This window comes from Triticum dicoccoides, chromosome 5B (genome assembly GCF_002162155.2).
Source record: "Triticum dicoccoides isolate Atlit2015 ecotype Zavitan chromosome 5B, WEW_v2.0, whole genome shotgun sequence".
In the NCBI taxonomy this organism is placed as follows: domain Eukaryota; kingdom Viridiplantae; phylum Streptophyta; class Magnoliopsida; order Poales; family Poaceae; genus Triticum; species Triticum dicoccoides.
Window position 1 is genome coordinate 467104098 of NC_041389.1, and position 15264 is coordinate 467119361.

Consider the following 15264-nt stretch of genomic DNA (forward strand, 5'->3'; position numbering starts at 1 on the left):
ATGTATGATGAGTGGGCCGCTTCGTCGATGGGGCGCGATGTGTTGGCTGGGTGCGGGGTGAAATAGTACGATTGGTCTTTCATCCCGAAAAGCCCATTGGGCCCCCAATCCCCACGCACACCCGCACTCCTCCCTCCTCCCTCGCTCGTCTCCCAATCCCCATGCACGCCCGCACCGCTCCCTCCTCCCTCGCTTGTCTCAGCCGCCGCCCGTGAAATAAATTGGGCCCACCTGTTGCCCGCTTCGATGTCGGCTTGTTAACAACCCGGGAGGTAAGAGGGCCGACCATTTAACTTTCGGCCTAGTAACGGCCCATTAACTTAATGGGCCCACTAAAGTTCGTACATGTCTTTAGAACAAATTAGATAATTTGAGCCCATTACGACGAGCAATTATGCACATGATCAAAACCGATCAAGCAAAGGTACGGCATACAGGGAATAATGTTGCACATCCAGCATATATTACATAAAATTACATCCACTGGGCAATCAAAGATTGATGCCAGTGCAAATAAATGAGCAGAACATAACCATCTACAACGTCACAATCTGCAACCTCAGCACAGATAACGCCCATCAACATGTGGGCAAGTTCTTGCTGCTTTGCTACACTGTCTCTGAAAACATTGATCAGTTGTTGTGTCGCACGACTCTGCACCTCTGATTCATCCACCATTTCCATCATTGCTTCATCCATTAATTGGTTCACAAACATACATTCATTCCGTTGCATTCGAGACAGAGGATACTGAACAGATTCAGATGACGATTTTGGCAGGCTTGTATTATTGATAGTGGAGAGTGTTTCGACCACTTCATCATTTAAAACAAAATAGAAGCTAGCCAACTCACCTCCAGAAGGCTCCCCCGATTGGGCCATTCGTGGCCGTCAGATCGGGATAAAAATCCCACCTCGGCTCTCCTCATCCGTTAGATATTCACTGCGTGTTTCACCTTACTATTTCTTTCATGCATGTATGATGAGTGGGCCGCTTCGTCGATGGGGCGCGATGTGTTGGCTGGGTGCGGGGTGAAACAGTACGATTGGTCTTTCATCCCGAAAAGCCCATTGGGCCCCCAATCCCCACGCACACCCGCACTCCTCCCTCCTCCCTCGCTCGTCTCCCAATCCCCATGCACGCCCGCACCCCTCCCTCCTCCCTCGCTTGTCTCAGCCGCCACCCCCACGAACCCTAGGCGCCACCCCCACGAACCCTAGCCGCCACCCCCATGAACCCTTAGCTGCTGCCTTCCTTCATCCGTCCTCCTCCCCCTCCCTGGTACGAGCCCCTCCCCGGCCGCCGCGAGCTCCTCCTCCTCCGTTCTCACATGCTCCAACCTGAGCACGCCGGCGGAGACACACACCGCGAGGTCCCGAAGCAGTTCAGCCAGCACCGCGAGGCCCCGGAGCAGTTCATCCAGTACAGAGCCCCTCCGTACAAGAGGAAACCCGTGGCCAATCCAGCCAACAACGACGACGCGTAGGAGAGCTCGGCCTTGATGAGGAAAGCAGTGGAGTTGGTGCAGCAGCGAAGGTCAGGGTCGGCCGTGGAGGGAGCCTTGCTGGCCGAAGCAGCAGGAGCAAGAAGGTTGAGGTAGTTCAGGTTTGCCTCTATCTCCTCCCCCTCTCTTTCCCACCTTTGTCTCATGGATGAGGCCATTGGTGCACGCGAGTAGTGGGCGAGCACGAAACATTCATGGTTTGTCTTTAGCTCCTCTCTCTCTCTCTCTCTCTCTGGACGTGGGTCTTTTTGTTCATATACTGAACCATGAAATTGTATGTTCATGTTCTTTATATTTATGTAGATATTTAACTGCATTAGTGAATGTTCTGGGTCTGATACAGCAGCTAAGCTTTGGTGAGTCCTCATGTTCTATGTGGATCACATAGAAAATAGAAATCCTAATATCTGAAATAGATTGAATCATGCACACATTAGTTGGATCCAGCGTGTCAAATTGCAGAGGACTCAACAAAAGGTTTGCACTTATTCTATAAATTCAGTATCAGGTTAGTGCCTCTGTTTAGCGATTATATAGTATGCATTTTGAACTTGCAGAGACTGAATGCATATAAGAATCGAGAACCTTCACAGTGGATTCATGATGATGATCATCTACCGAGGCATCAAGATGAGCACATCATCTTGGACAAGCATATGTAAATTTCTTCTCGGTATACTTCTTCGGTTGTCCCTCCCATCAACTCTCTCAACTCCCAAAGCATTAACCCCCTCCTGATTGTTCATATATTTTATTTTTGTTTTGTTTTTACCAATGCACTTTTCTTGGCATGTTTTGGTGTGTTCCTTCCTACGGCGAGCTCGACCATTTGCTCTGTAGTGAGTTTTTTAACTCAACGGGAGCAAATAACTTGAGAGGATGGTAATCATGTGGAAAGTGGTACTTTGATGTGATTTATTGGCCTAAGAAATCACATTATATGGGTTATTGTCCTAATAGGCTCTCTTTGACTGTAAATTCAGTAAGCATGTCCAAATGATGGTTTTGTTTTATTAGTTTCATGAAAACGGTGGGACTTTAAATAGCATGGATGCTTGGCACGGAGTGAGATTAATAAAACATTGAATTGAAGATCAGTTTTTCTCTTTTTCAGAAATGTCTAATGTAAACCAATTTTCTGGGTGCTTTCCTTTGGGTATGTACAAAATATTTTTATTCCAGTTTCTGGTTTTTTTGTGCATAGAAAGTTCAGAACAAATTTCACTAAAACATAAACTTTGTCATGTTTCTCATTGTCATACATCCCAGATGACCTTCTCCTATTCCTTGTACCTAAGCTCTCCCCCCTCTTTGTCAATTTGAGAGGCTTGTTTTGTTCTTCCAGAGAAATACAACTGCTTGTCACTATTTACCCTTTTGTTATAAAAAACAACATTTATGTCTACTTATTCCTCAATACTCTGATCACGACTCTGCTCTTACTTTATCCTCAGTTTTTCTTTCCTAGTTTTGTGTGTGTATGTGTGTGTGGGGGGGGTCATTAATCTGTGTGAAGTTTTATCTCTTTCGTACAACCGAAGCTCATGTGCAATTCATCCTTGTCAAATTGGAAATTCCCATTGAATCCATCCTGTGTCGTTCTATCTTATTTTCCATAATTATTTTATGCTGGTGACAACTTTATGGTTCAGTATATAATTGCAAAGTAGTTTATGGTTCAATGTTTTTGTATTACATATGCAAATTTATCTTTTTTTTGGTTGTTTGTTGCTTCTTGCAGCATCCCGAGTACATATGTGAGGCTATGGGAGTACTTTTTCATGTGATGATGGGAGGAACAAATTGTACCATGTGAACACAATCGCTGGTTGTTTTGAAGGTTTCTTCGCAGAGTGGCATATTAATTATTTGGTCCTGCACACCCTAATTAGGATTGGTATTTCATTTTTTGTTCACCATTTAGATATACATTTTTTGCTTGGCCAGCTGTATTTTCTTGAAGTAAACACTTTATTAGCTCTTTTACAGTTAAAAATGCATGCTTGCAATATATAGCTGCTAATTTGATGCTCCTGCTAATATGATATTCAGCTTTACTTTCAGGGATAAGTTGGTCAATGCAGGAAAATCTGAAAGAAAGCGAGTAGAATCAACATTTGAAGGTACATCCTGTATTATGTTACTGCAAAAATTGACATTGTGGTCTGTTATTGGGAATCATGAGTTTGCTGATAATGAGACCCATTAGTAAGAATTTGTTTAGACAGAAGTTCCTATATAGATGTGATGTACTGGTGTTTTGATCCATTGTCTCACCCATACTTCACCTATCTGGATTATTTAGCTCGAGCAATTTGCAGAATCTTATACTTAAATAAGTACAACAATATTAATTTTTGGAGTAGTAGAGTAGTCATATATAGGTATCAGCTCCTATTGAAGGGGCGGAGAAGAGGGGGTGCTCGTGTGGAAGAATAGTTTTAGGTTCTCTCTTTACCTGTTTATTTCTTGTCATTGGTCTTGATTTCCTGATATACGATTTATCTAAAGACCACAATCTTCCAGATCTGAGAAAGAAGATGAACAGAAGAATCCAATAGAAGATTTGGTGAAGAACAAGGTGACCAACTCTCTCTCTCTCTCTCGTGTGAATGTTCGTCTCTCTTTTGTAGAAAATTGGTAGGTGACCTCATATTTGTGTTTCAAGTTACTTGGCTTCTTCTTTCAACAAATCTATTAAAATTATAGTGCATTTTTTGTGGGGCAGGTTAAAGAGCCCATGTTATTTTGCTTGGCTTATATTCAGAAGGGACAATACAATGCTCTTTGGAGTCAAGTTTTTTTTATAAATTCTGATTCTTGTATTATTATTTATCAATTGAGGCATGATTGTTGTGTGCTCTTCTTGCTGAAGATTATTTACTTGGTGAAAAAAGAAAGAGACGAATTGATTTGCATTTCTTATCAATCTCTTTTATAATTATTTATCTATGTAATCTCCTGTTATTAGATGATGAAGTTATGTTTGCATTTGTTAGTAACTTTCGTGGATCATCTGTGCTTGTGCAGATTTTATTGCTGTACTCCTACAAGGTGTTCGACGAAAATCCCAGAAGGCTGGCAGGGGAAGAATGATCTATGTAAGCCATGTGATTTCCTTATTCAGGTGGCTATACTGTATTCCTCATTCAGTAGTTTATCAAGTGATCAGATGTTTTACTCTCGAGAATGTGTTTTGAGAACTGCTTGTTTACCCATTCCTTGTTTTTAGCTGCAGTAAGTAATTCTAATAGGAAGACTATTGGTTCAACTGAAGATCCTGAGTCAGTGTGTGGACAGCTTATTGGTAGAGTCCATAAAAAAGTTCCAACCAGTCATGACCGCCCCGCCTTGCTTCTGACAGTGCTGCTGGTTGCTCAGGTTCCTAGGGGACGTCTCATGGTTGTTATCTATGGGAGGAGAGGATGACAGCCACAACAGCAAGCGCCAAGCGGCATGCTGCCCCAACCAGCCGTCGTACATGGCCGTGTCAATTTTACGTTACCTTGCTTCCTGATGTTCGATTTTCGTCTTTTGCTTACTTCTCCTCCCAGTGTTGGTGCAAGATCGTTCGGTTCATTGTTCATTGTTCCGCTGGCTACTCAGGTTTGCCAACGACATTAGTTTGTTGTTTTATCCCAGAGGTGGATTATTTCTGCGGGGTTGAGCTCCTCCATGACCCAATTTCTTACCTTGCTAGTTGTGTCATATGGCAGTCGGCATTTGCTTGATGAATGTTTCAGTTCCTCTTGTTTGTTTGCATTCTGATCAAGCCATGGCGCATATTGCCTCCGATTTGCTTATTTGAGTGTTCTGTTATATAGAAAATTTAATTTGCTTGTTTTTCACTTCTATAGGGATATGAGGAGAGAGCTCTGTTGTTGGCAGCGGCTGCATCATTTCAACAAGTGACATGGTTGATCTTTGTTGCATGGTATGTACCTAAGGTTGGCGATGTTGAATTAGGTAAGAATATATTTCGAAGGTATGCAAACAACAACATGTACTATTCTTTCAGATTGTTTGTTAGTCTTTTGGTTTGAGCATTTGTCTAGATTTTTTTATATGGGTATAGTCGTTTTAGAAAGGGATATGATTCTCTTATCCTAAGAATCTTGATATCCGGTTGGTCACAGAACATGATATTTGGACGCATCCTACTATGTGACACATTGTGATCATCCTCCATAAATATTTTTCCCTTGGTCATTTCTGTACATAAAAGTGTGATACGACACCTATAGAAATTACTGAAGATACTTGGAAGGTCATATTTACACTAATACGCAGATTCGGCTTTATCATTTTGAACCATGTATCAGGTTAGCGTACTGTTAGTATCATGTTTATCCAGTCTTCTTTGCGTAAACTTCAGAGATATCTGTATTATACTGAAAGAATTAGTGAATTGTTCACTTGAAACTCTTTAAAACTTTGAGAGCCGTGTTTATTTACCTTACTTCTTGTTTTGTTCATTGTGCTTTTTTTAAACCATGCTTTGCTAATATACTCCCTCCATTCCTCAATATAAGGTGTATTATTTTTCCAAAAAGTCAAACTTCTTTAAGTTTGACCAAGTTTATAGACAAAAATATCAATGTCTAGAATACCAAAACATTATCACTAGATTCATCATGAACTACATTTTTACATTTCATATATTTAGTATTATAAATCTTTATATATTTTGCTGTAAAGTTGGTCAAACATAGACAACAGTTGACTTCTTCAAAAACTAATACACCTTATATTTAGGAACAGAGGGAGTATAAAGGTTTTATGTCCTATTCATAGACATCCTTCCACCCAAGTGTGCACGTATGTCCCCTACAAAATCTCTCTCTCTCTCTCTCTCTCTCTCTAACTATCTCGATTTGCCTTTCAGATTACAGATGCGAGCACTAGGTGTTTGTACAAAAGCTCAAGGTGGAGTGCTCACAAGAGGACGACAACTTTCAGGTGGAGCACCGTATGTTTTATCAGCATTACGAGATGCTAGATGTTAATTAAGTTTATGATCTGTGCCTTTTGTTCTTACATAAGTGCCATTAATTTATTATGATTCCTGGAGCTAGCTTGTACACATGGGCATAGGATTGAGATTTGCCTACTGTAAGAATATGAGCATACATGACTTAGGACATGAATTTAGCAGAGCGGCATGGTTAAAGAAACAATCAGATTAGCATGCAACTTGATAAATAATGTTTTCTAGGAACAATCAACTCATGTCATGCAAAACAGTACTTGAAGCATGCAATTTGATTTATCTGCACAAGTTGCTGGTTAACATAGAGTACAGAAGTGGTTAAGCAACTACCAACAAAGCACGTGATTCATGTTAATTAACTGAACATTGTTCGTGCAGCTCTGAAGCTAAGTTTTCGGAGATTGTGAGGTTTAGGAGAATCCGATGTTGTGCACCACCACTCTACTCTACCATAATCATACAATTTGGACTACTTGCCTTAATTATTTATTACAAAGGAATCAAGGAAGTGTGTTTGTGCAGGCAATAGGTAACCGTTCAGGCGAGGGTGTAATATAGAATATGAAGCAGGAGCTGGTCTTGCTGCTGCTGCTGAAGGAAGAAGCATATGTGTATGAGGAGGAGGTGAAGGCGACGACAGAGCCATAGCTGCTCGCCAGCTCTGGCAATCCCTCCTGCCAGAAGCACAACACCATGTCCTAGAGTATGTTCACGTACTTTTATCTGCTTATTGCATGCATGCAGGGATTGATCCATCCTGTAAAGTTCTACTTGTTTTAGGTAGTATTGCTTTATGGAATACATCATTGGAACTTGGTAACCTTCCTTGGTTATAGTCAGCAATAAAGAACATACTTCTGCATGCATTCATGCACAACAAAATGAGCGCCTTAGCTGATGTTAAATTTGCTCTCTGGAATCAACAACATGCTGTTGTATATACACCTATGAGAGTGCCCATCTTAGTTAATGGCACTGCTATGCTTCACAGTATAATTCATGAGTGTTTTTTTCAATTTCAGGTGTTATTAATATGGTGAGTGATGGAAGGGTAAGCATGAGGAGAAGAGCAGTCCAAAGGGCTGATGGACCATGTCACTTATACGGAAAGAACAAATTTTCTTTTAGATGATTTGAGTGTATGCTGATGTGTGAAAGTTAATCATTTGGATTCACACCTAGCCTATTATGTGTGTTCAGTATTTTCTTGTGCATTGTTAGAATGTTTTCAGTGTCTGAGTGTGCAAGTTGAATTTTGAAACAGATCAGAGGACAACCCTGCATAAAGGAATTTGCCCTTTAGGAAGGTTCAGGTTTGCTGTTGTGATTAAAATTAGGAGATTTATATGCCTATAACAGAAAAGTTCATGAACAGGTGTTTTGGGCTTCAATTTAGGCAGGTGACACCTTGATGAAATAGTTTGCATGTTTGGATAGCCATATCTTAGTAAATTGTGGGTTTGATCTCCAAATGTGCTTGAACATAATCATTTGGCTCTGTGTTTCCTGAATGACATAACAAATGTGCATGCTCAAGTATATATTTTCAAAGATAAATTATCCTTCATTTTTCAGGGTTTGAATTAGTGCGTTGCTAAGACCTACTTCTACTAACAAAGTCAAATATTTACAAAACACTTGGGTTTGACATGTCCTTTGTGCTTGCTAACATAAAGTTATTGAAAAAATGCAAATATTTTTAATGCAGGACCACCCCATTTGGCTCAAAGATAAATATGCATGTACATCTCATTATAGACAATAAGTCTCTATTCTTTTTTATTAAATAAGGAAGCTAAATTTGTTACCATATGTGCTTGCCCACAACTAAACCAACTAAAAATGTCTTTTTTCAATGCACACATGAATTTAGCGGGTCCCTGCATCATTTGGCACAACGGGTCAACTCCATGGGTATATTTTCAAATACATATGCATCCATCTGAGCAAATTTATGTTGTGTAACTATGTCGTGAGATTTAATTATTCAGATTCAGGCCAAACACTAGTAGAGTGGCACTGGAATGTTCTACTTGTGGATGACCTTTAACAGTAATAGAATACAGAATTTTAGCAAGTAGTTTAATAGGATACCCTTACAACTCCATGGGTATACCCATGACCCAAATCATCGGAAAAACAACATATACAACACTTTTTTCTTTTGAACTTTGGTTACCCTTATACAAGCCCCCGTTCATTTTGTTTATATAGTGGTTAGAATAGTAACCATATGTTCTTGCTCAATACTGATAAATGGAATATTTTCAAAGCACGTATGGTGTGGGTCTGTTCGCAATTTGGCGCAACGGGAGATTACTGAAAAATACACATTTTTTCAACATGACATGGTCTTGAAATGGGACTCTACTACCAAATTAAAATGTGTAGGTATATCTCATTGTAGATGACAAGTCTCTATTTTTTTTATTAAAGGGGGTTAACTTTGTTATCATATATGCTTGCCCGCTACTAAAACAACTAAAACATGGAATTTCTTTTCATGCTGAACATGGATTCAGTGGGTCTCTGCGCCATTTTTTACCCAGCTGACGAACCGAGAAAGAAAGGAAGGGGATAGACAGTTTTCGCTTGCTCTGCCCCTTGCCGCTTCTTATTCAGCTCCTCACGGGCCACAAGCATCCCTCTACGTGGGTTGGGCTAAATAACATATGGGCTATCCTAATACCTCCTGATCCCTATATCTCCGTATATGCACAACAAAGACATGTTTTTTTCTTAGCTTTCTTATCTTTTTCCCTCCTTTTTTGCAGGAAAAATATGCATGGCCAGGTTTCTCATCGTGATAACCATGTTTCCAAACTTGCTAAAAAAATACAACCATGCCAACTTTACTCTCTCATCATAGTGCCCATATTTTCAAACTGAGCATATTCATATTATGCGAAGTTTCCCTTTTCCCAGACTATTATTTAACAACGTAATAAACATGTTTAAAAAATAGGATGATTTAGTTGAAGGTTCTTGCAGCATGAAACTATTTTCATCGACAACATGCCTTCAGCAGGTCTCTGCGCCATTTGGCGCAACGGGTCAACTAGTAACATAAATTAGGACGGGAACCAAACAGATTAATCATGAGTTATTGCCATATTACCTGGCCTAGATTTACTGGAAAGAAACAATGGGGTTGCCTTGCTGTTTTTAGAGTTTGTCTTCTTATCTTCAATAGCCTGCACAAAATTAACATACTAGCATTGCTATCATTGGCCAAGTCAGATAATAGGAAAGCAACATTGACACAACGAACACTTGGGCAACTAGCCTACACCAAATTAACACAATATGGCACAGCTATCATCAGCCAGGTAAGGTAATACGAAAGCAACATTGACACAATCAATGAATGGGCAACCAGAGAAGCACTACAATTCAGTAATGTGCGTGATATTAGATAGTACACTCATGCAGCTCAGTATGCAAAACTACCAGGCAGTTTTCGTTACAAAAGTCAACATTGGCGCCTTTAACATTTTGCTACAACTAATTTTAGATCAGATAAAGGTTAGATTCATGCCGATTAACAAAATACATGCTGATGTAAAAATATAGTGATATACAACAGGTACTTACATCAGCATTGGAGCACAGAGAATTCCTGCAAGATATTTTCCTCGAATACGATCCCAATGGAGGAAGTCTTCTATCGTTTAACCTTATTTTCTAAAAGAGAGATGGGTAAGAAACATGTAGAAAATATGATCAGAATGCTATAAAATTTCATGATGCGAGGATACGCACACGCTTCTTAGAATGGGGTTGACATTCTTTTGCTGGATTGGAGCGACTAGTTCTTTGGCCACTGGAATCTGCTTATTATCAGTGGGATTTGGGTTTCTCTGTGCTGGAGCAGTATCTATGAAAAATGGAGTTGGTTTATTATCTCCTGGCGTTTGGATCTTTTGCAAAGACCTGGTTTGTAACCCTTCAGATTCTAACATAGCCGTCTTCCCCTTGCATGCCTTATATAGAAGAATGGTGATTCAGTTATGAAACATGCTATAACAGAGATGGAATAGGTACTGAAGAATAGAAAGGCATGACATATTGACATGTATTCCCTCCATCCAGAAATAAATGGATGGGTCTAGGCGTATTTCAGTTCTAGATACATTCAGTTTTATCCATTTCTGCGACATGTAATCCGGACGGAGGGAGTATGATGTAAGAGCTAGGGATACGATAGGACAACATAGTAAAAAAATACTAAAAACCCACTACAGAACCAAAGTATTCAAACCCACTGATATGAGATAGTACACTCATGCGTCTCAGGATGCAAAACTACCAGGCAGTTTTCCTTACAAAAATCAACATTGTGGCCTTGAATCATACATTTTCCTACAACTAAATTTAGATCAGATAAAGGTTGGATTCACGCCGATTAACAAAATACACGTTGATGTAAAAATATAGTGATATACAACAGGTATTTACATCTACATTGGAGCACAGAGAATTCCTACAAGAATCTTTCCTCATATACGAAACCATTGCAGAAATTCTTCTATCTGTTAAGCTTATTTTCTGAAAGAGAGATGGGTAAGAAACATGTAGAAAATATGATCAGCATGCTATAAAATTTCATGATGCAAGGATACGCACACACTTCTTAGAATGGAGTTGACATATTTTTGCTGGACTAGAGCGGACTAGTTCTTTGGCCACTGGAATCTTCTTATTATCAGTAGGAGTTGGGTTTCTCTGTGCTGGAGCGGTATCTATAAAAACTGGAGTTGGTTTATTATCTCCTGGCGTTTGGATCTTTTGCAATGGACTAGTTTGTAACCCTTCAGATTCTAACATAGTCGTCTTCCCCTTGCATGCCTTGTATGGAAGAATGGTGCTTTAATTATAAAATATGCTACAGTAGAGAGATGGAATATGTACTGAAGAATAAAAAGGCATGACATATTGACATGTATTCCCTCCATCCGGAAAAAAAATGGATGGGTCTAGGCGTATTTAAGTTCTAGATACATCCTTTTTTATCCATTTTGGCAACATGTAATCCGAACGGAGGGAGTATGGTGTAAGAGCTAGGGATACGACAGGACAGCACAGCAAAAAAACACTAGTTGAATGTAAAATTGTATGCTAGCGGAATACATACAGAAATAACTAAGGCAACATACACGTGTATGATTGGGAAACTAAGATGGCATTGCAACAGAGCACTAGAACAGCACTTCAATGTAAAAAACATGGTATGGTAGACAGATGAAGTAAATACTGATGAATAACAATGCATAAGATATTCATAAGCATGATGTCCAAATTAAGCAGATGGCATTGCGATAGAGTAGAATGACAGTACTTGAATTTGAAAACATGTTATCATGAATGGAATAGGTACTGAAAAAGGAAGGCATGACATACTTAAATGCATGATCAGCATGCTAAGCACATGGCATTGCAACAAAGTAGATACACTCCAGGACATTATATGCATGTTGTACCCATATCACAGGCCAAGTTAGAGCAAGGACCTAGTGGGGTGAAGAGGATTCATCATATTTCTGCAAGTCTTCTGAAGAACTGCCTTTACATGTTCCATCATATTGGGTATCATTGATATCAAGTTTATGGGCCTTTACATTGCTCCGTGAGGTTCTTGTGGATATATCAGTGTGTGCAATTATATCTGACATGCATGGAAGACAACTAGTAGTTAGATTTATGTAATGAGTGCCTGTAGGAGACGACATAAATAGTAGGACTGGGGTTAACTAGTAGCAACAGGTCTCATAAACTAAAGGGAGAACATAGATGAAAGCTATAGAATATGTATCGTTTGTACTCGAGATTAACTAGATGGCACACAAAAGTATTAAAGAACAACATAGGTAATACTAGAAGTGGTATAATACTATAATCACCAGCCTGCGGGATAGCATTGGCTGATGGATGATAACTATGGAACAGCGTTACCTAAAGAACAAGTATCTTAGCTGAACTATGGAACAACTTTAACTCCTGAACAAGACTTGTAAGAGATCAGCATGAATATACAGTGAAATGTGATGATCTATTTTCCATGCATAGATGAATAACAAAGCCATAAATGTTGCACACAAGTAAGATGAGGGTACAATATCTGGCTCCCATCCATAGGAGTGAGCATCATGTGCTGACTTGTCGATGGCCCTGCAGTTGTTGTGGCTGTCCATGTCGGGCACACACATTCGATGCAGGGAACTATTGAGTGGGGACTATAGCTCCCTTCTGGTGTATGCTTCCCTTGTTGGAGCAGCTGCGGTGAGTCGGAAGACGGTATGTCTGAAGATGCAGATAACGCATAATGTTAAGAACGACATATCTCTTTGATCTGAAGAAATACACTAAGAGATTAACAGCAAGGTACGAGAGTGGTCGCGTGTCTGTTGACTGAAGACTAAATTGGGGTCACACGATTTTATTTTATTTTGGTAATGTCCGATCTACGCCGGATGGCTTGATGGTCGTCTTGTGCCTCCCGGCTGACACTGTTCGGAATCTTCCCCGAAGAGCCAGCGACCAACGGCAAAGCAGCCTGCCTCCACCGTCGGTGGCCCCGACCAAAACCCCGCTCCTCGCCCCACCGCACTGCCGTGGTTGCGTCGCCCCCGGGCCAATCCACAAAGACTCCCCGTCATCCAGATCCGGCGGCGGCAATACCTTCAACCCACGCAACTCTAAAAGATAGCCATCTAAGCGCTGCTTCCACGGCGAACTTGCGGCCCCGCACCGTTACGTTAGACACCAGCCAACCGGCAGCTAGGAGCCCGCCGCCTCAAGGGGTGCTGCTTCCCATTGGGAATCGATTGGCCCAGAATAAAAATTCAGACAACTGACGCCTAAATATAGTGATTTGAGATGAGGGTGCGACCTATCTGGCGGCATGGTGAAGTAGGCAGGTCCAGCTGCCGAGTCGGTGAGGCGGCGCGGTTGCGGTGACGACCGGCGGCAGGGAAACAGCGATGTCCCGACGGTCGACGGCTACGGGGAAGCAGCGCCAGGACTCTGGACGGATCCGAAGTTGGAGCCGCTCCGGCACCGTGAACAATGGCGGGGTTGAATCGGCTCCGGTATGGTTCACGCGGCCGTCGTCGAGGCAGCACCAGCAGCATGGAGTAAGAGGCACATAGCCCAGTGCACGACGGCAAATGGACAGTGTCTCCGACATTAGGGAGGAGGGCGGCTGTGAAATTGGTGCGGTGGGGGGCCATGGAGGTGGGGCTGAGGTTTCACGGCTCAAGAGAAGGGATCTTCCCGGGAGAAGGTGATTTGGCGCCCATGAGGTATGAATGGGGGGCGGGGGAATTGGGAGGGGAGTGGAATCATGTCTTACGGACGCATTTGTCTGAAATGTGAGGGGGAGTTACAGTTCTACCCCTGCCTTTAGGCTTCTTGGCTTGGGTCTGTGTATTGAGGGTCGGGGATAGTAGAGTAACTTTGCTTCTCCCCAAATAGTGGGCGGGAGCGATTTCGGGGGAGGAGGGCGTGTTTTGAACTATAGTGGGCGCGAGCGATTTCAGGCGAGGAGAGCGTGTTTTGAAATAGTGGGCGCGAGCTATTTCGGGCGAGAGCATGTTTTACCGACCATGGTTTATGAATTATTTGGCACATGTCATTTCGGCCGAGGAGAAGGCGCGCTTGGATGAAGTTATGAACCTACCCTTGAGGTACAAGGGGCCAATTGATGTGTGTCCCACATAGGACGGTAATTTTGCGTCTCCCATTTATTTGCTCAGGCGAATTCCACCAAGCAGAGAGGATGTTTAACGGTTCGTTCAAATTTTGGGAGAACGAGCATCCACGTCTACCTTACCAAGTCGATTCGAATCAAAATTTGAAAAATATTAGCTTGCCACTTCTTTTTTAGATGGAGAGATGATGCTCGGGAGTAATGTGTTTTTACATGCTCGTTGCTAGCGATTTACTATATGAAAAATAGTTGACCCACTCAAAAACGCGAATCAAACCCAAAATTAAATATCTCGATTCAATGAAATAGCTCGTTCACTAGGTCAAAATAGTGAACTAAATCCAAAATTGAACACCTCAATCGAGTAGCATGTTGTACAATATTATAGTACTCCATGAACATGTTGAAAGTCAAATTAATGAACTTGTTTGATATACGCATATATCTGTTCATGTGTGGATTGCAGACAACATGTTCTCCAATTTAAATATTTGAATGCAAGTTTATATCGAAACATGGTTTATATCAGTCTTTGATGCATAAAACGCGACCTCCCCCTCTCCCGGACTCCTGTTCTCTCTCTCTCTCTCGCGCCGACAATCTTCAATTCTGTCGCACGCATCCGACACAAAAACCTTGTTGGTCCCTCTCCCTTTCTCCCCATCTCTCTCTCTCTCTCTCTCTCTCTCTCTCTTTGTGTGTGTGGGGGCGGGGTCTTTCTAGTTCTCATGCATATATACACCATCTATAGGTCTCTCTCGCACACTATGTATGATACTCTAGCTAGTCCAAGCTAGATATCTTGGGTGCACTCATCGTACACACACAAATTCCTTGGCTCATTGCCCGTAACTCTCACGCACCACTCTGTCGTCTCGGAGCTCTTCCCCCCTCTCTCAAACTCTCCATCCACCTGGGTCACACATACACATGCATATCTCACTCGCACTCGGCAGGCCCATCTAAAACTCTATCTCTCTCCCTCGTTATCTCTCCATCTCACACACACACACACACAATCTCATGCCTAGCTAGCCAAGTATGATGGTCTCTCACTCAAT

At 41.5% G+C, this 15264-nt stretch overlaps 1 long non-coding RNA gene across 13 annotated transcripts; it reads left to right on the top strand.

Annotated features, from left to right (window-relative positions):
* Window positions 1–1107: 1107 nt before the first annotated feature.
* LOC119310857 lies at window positions 1108–7729 on the top strand. Of its 13 annotated transcripts, none has more exons than XR_005150781.1 (12): window positions 1108–1606; window positions 2063–2178; window positions 3247–3345; window positions 3558–3628; window positions 4032–4086; window positions 4536–4632; window positions 4738–4812; window positions 4887–5167; window positions 5363–5471; window positions 6391–6464; window positions 7018–7198; window positions 7518–7729. It is a non-coding gene; the product is annotated as an uncharacterized LOC119310857 (long non-coding RNA). The 13 variants fall into 13 exon arrangements; XR_005150774.1 differs by having other exon boundaries at window positions 4887–5111; XR_005150780.1 differs by having other exon boundaries at window positions 3247–3402; window positions 3570–3628; window positions 4017–4086; window positions 4887–5471.
* The last annotated feature ends 7535 nt before the right edge of the window (window positions 7730–15264 follow it).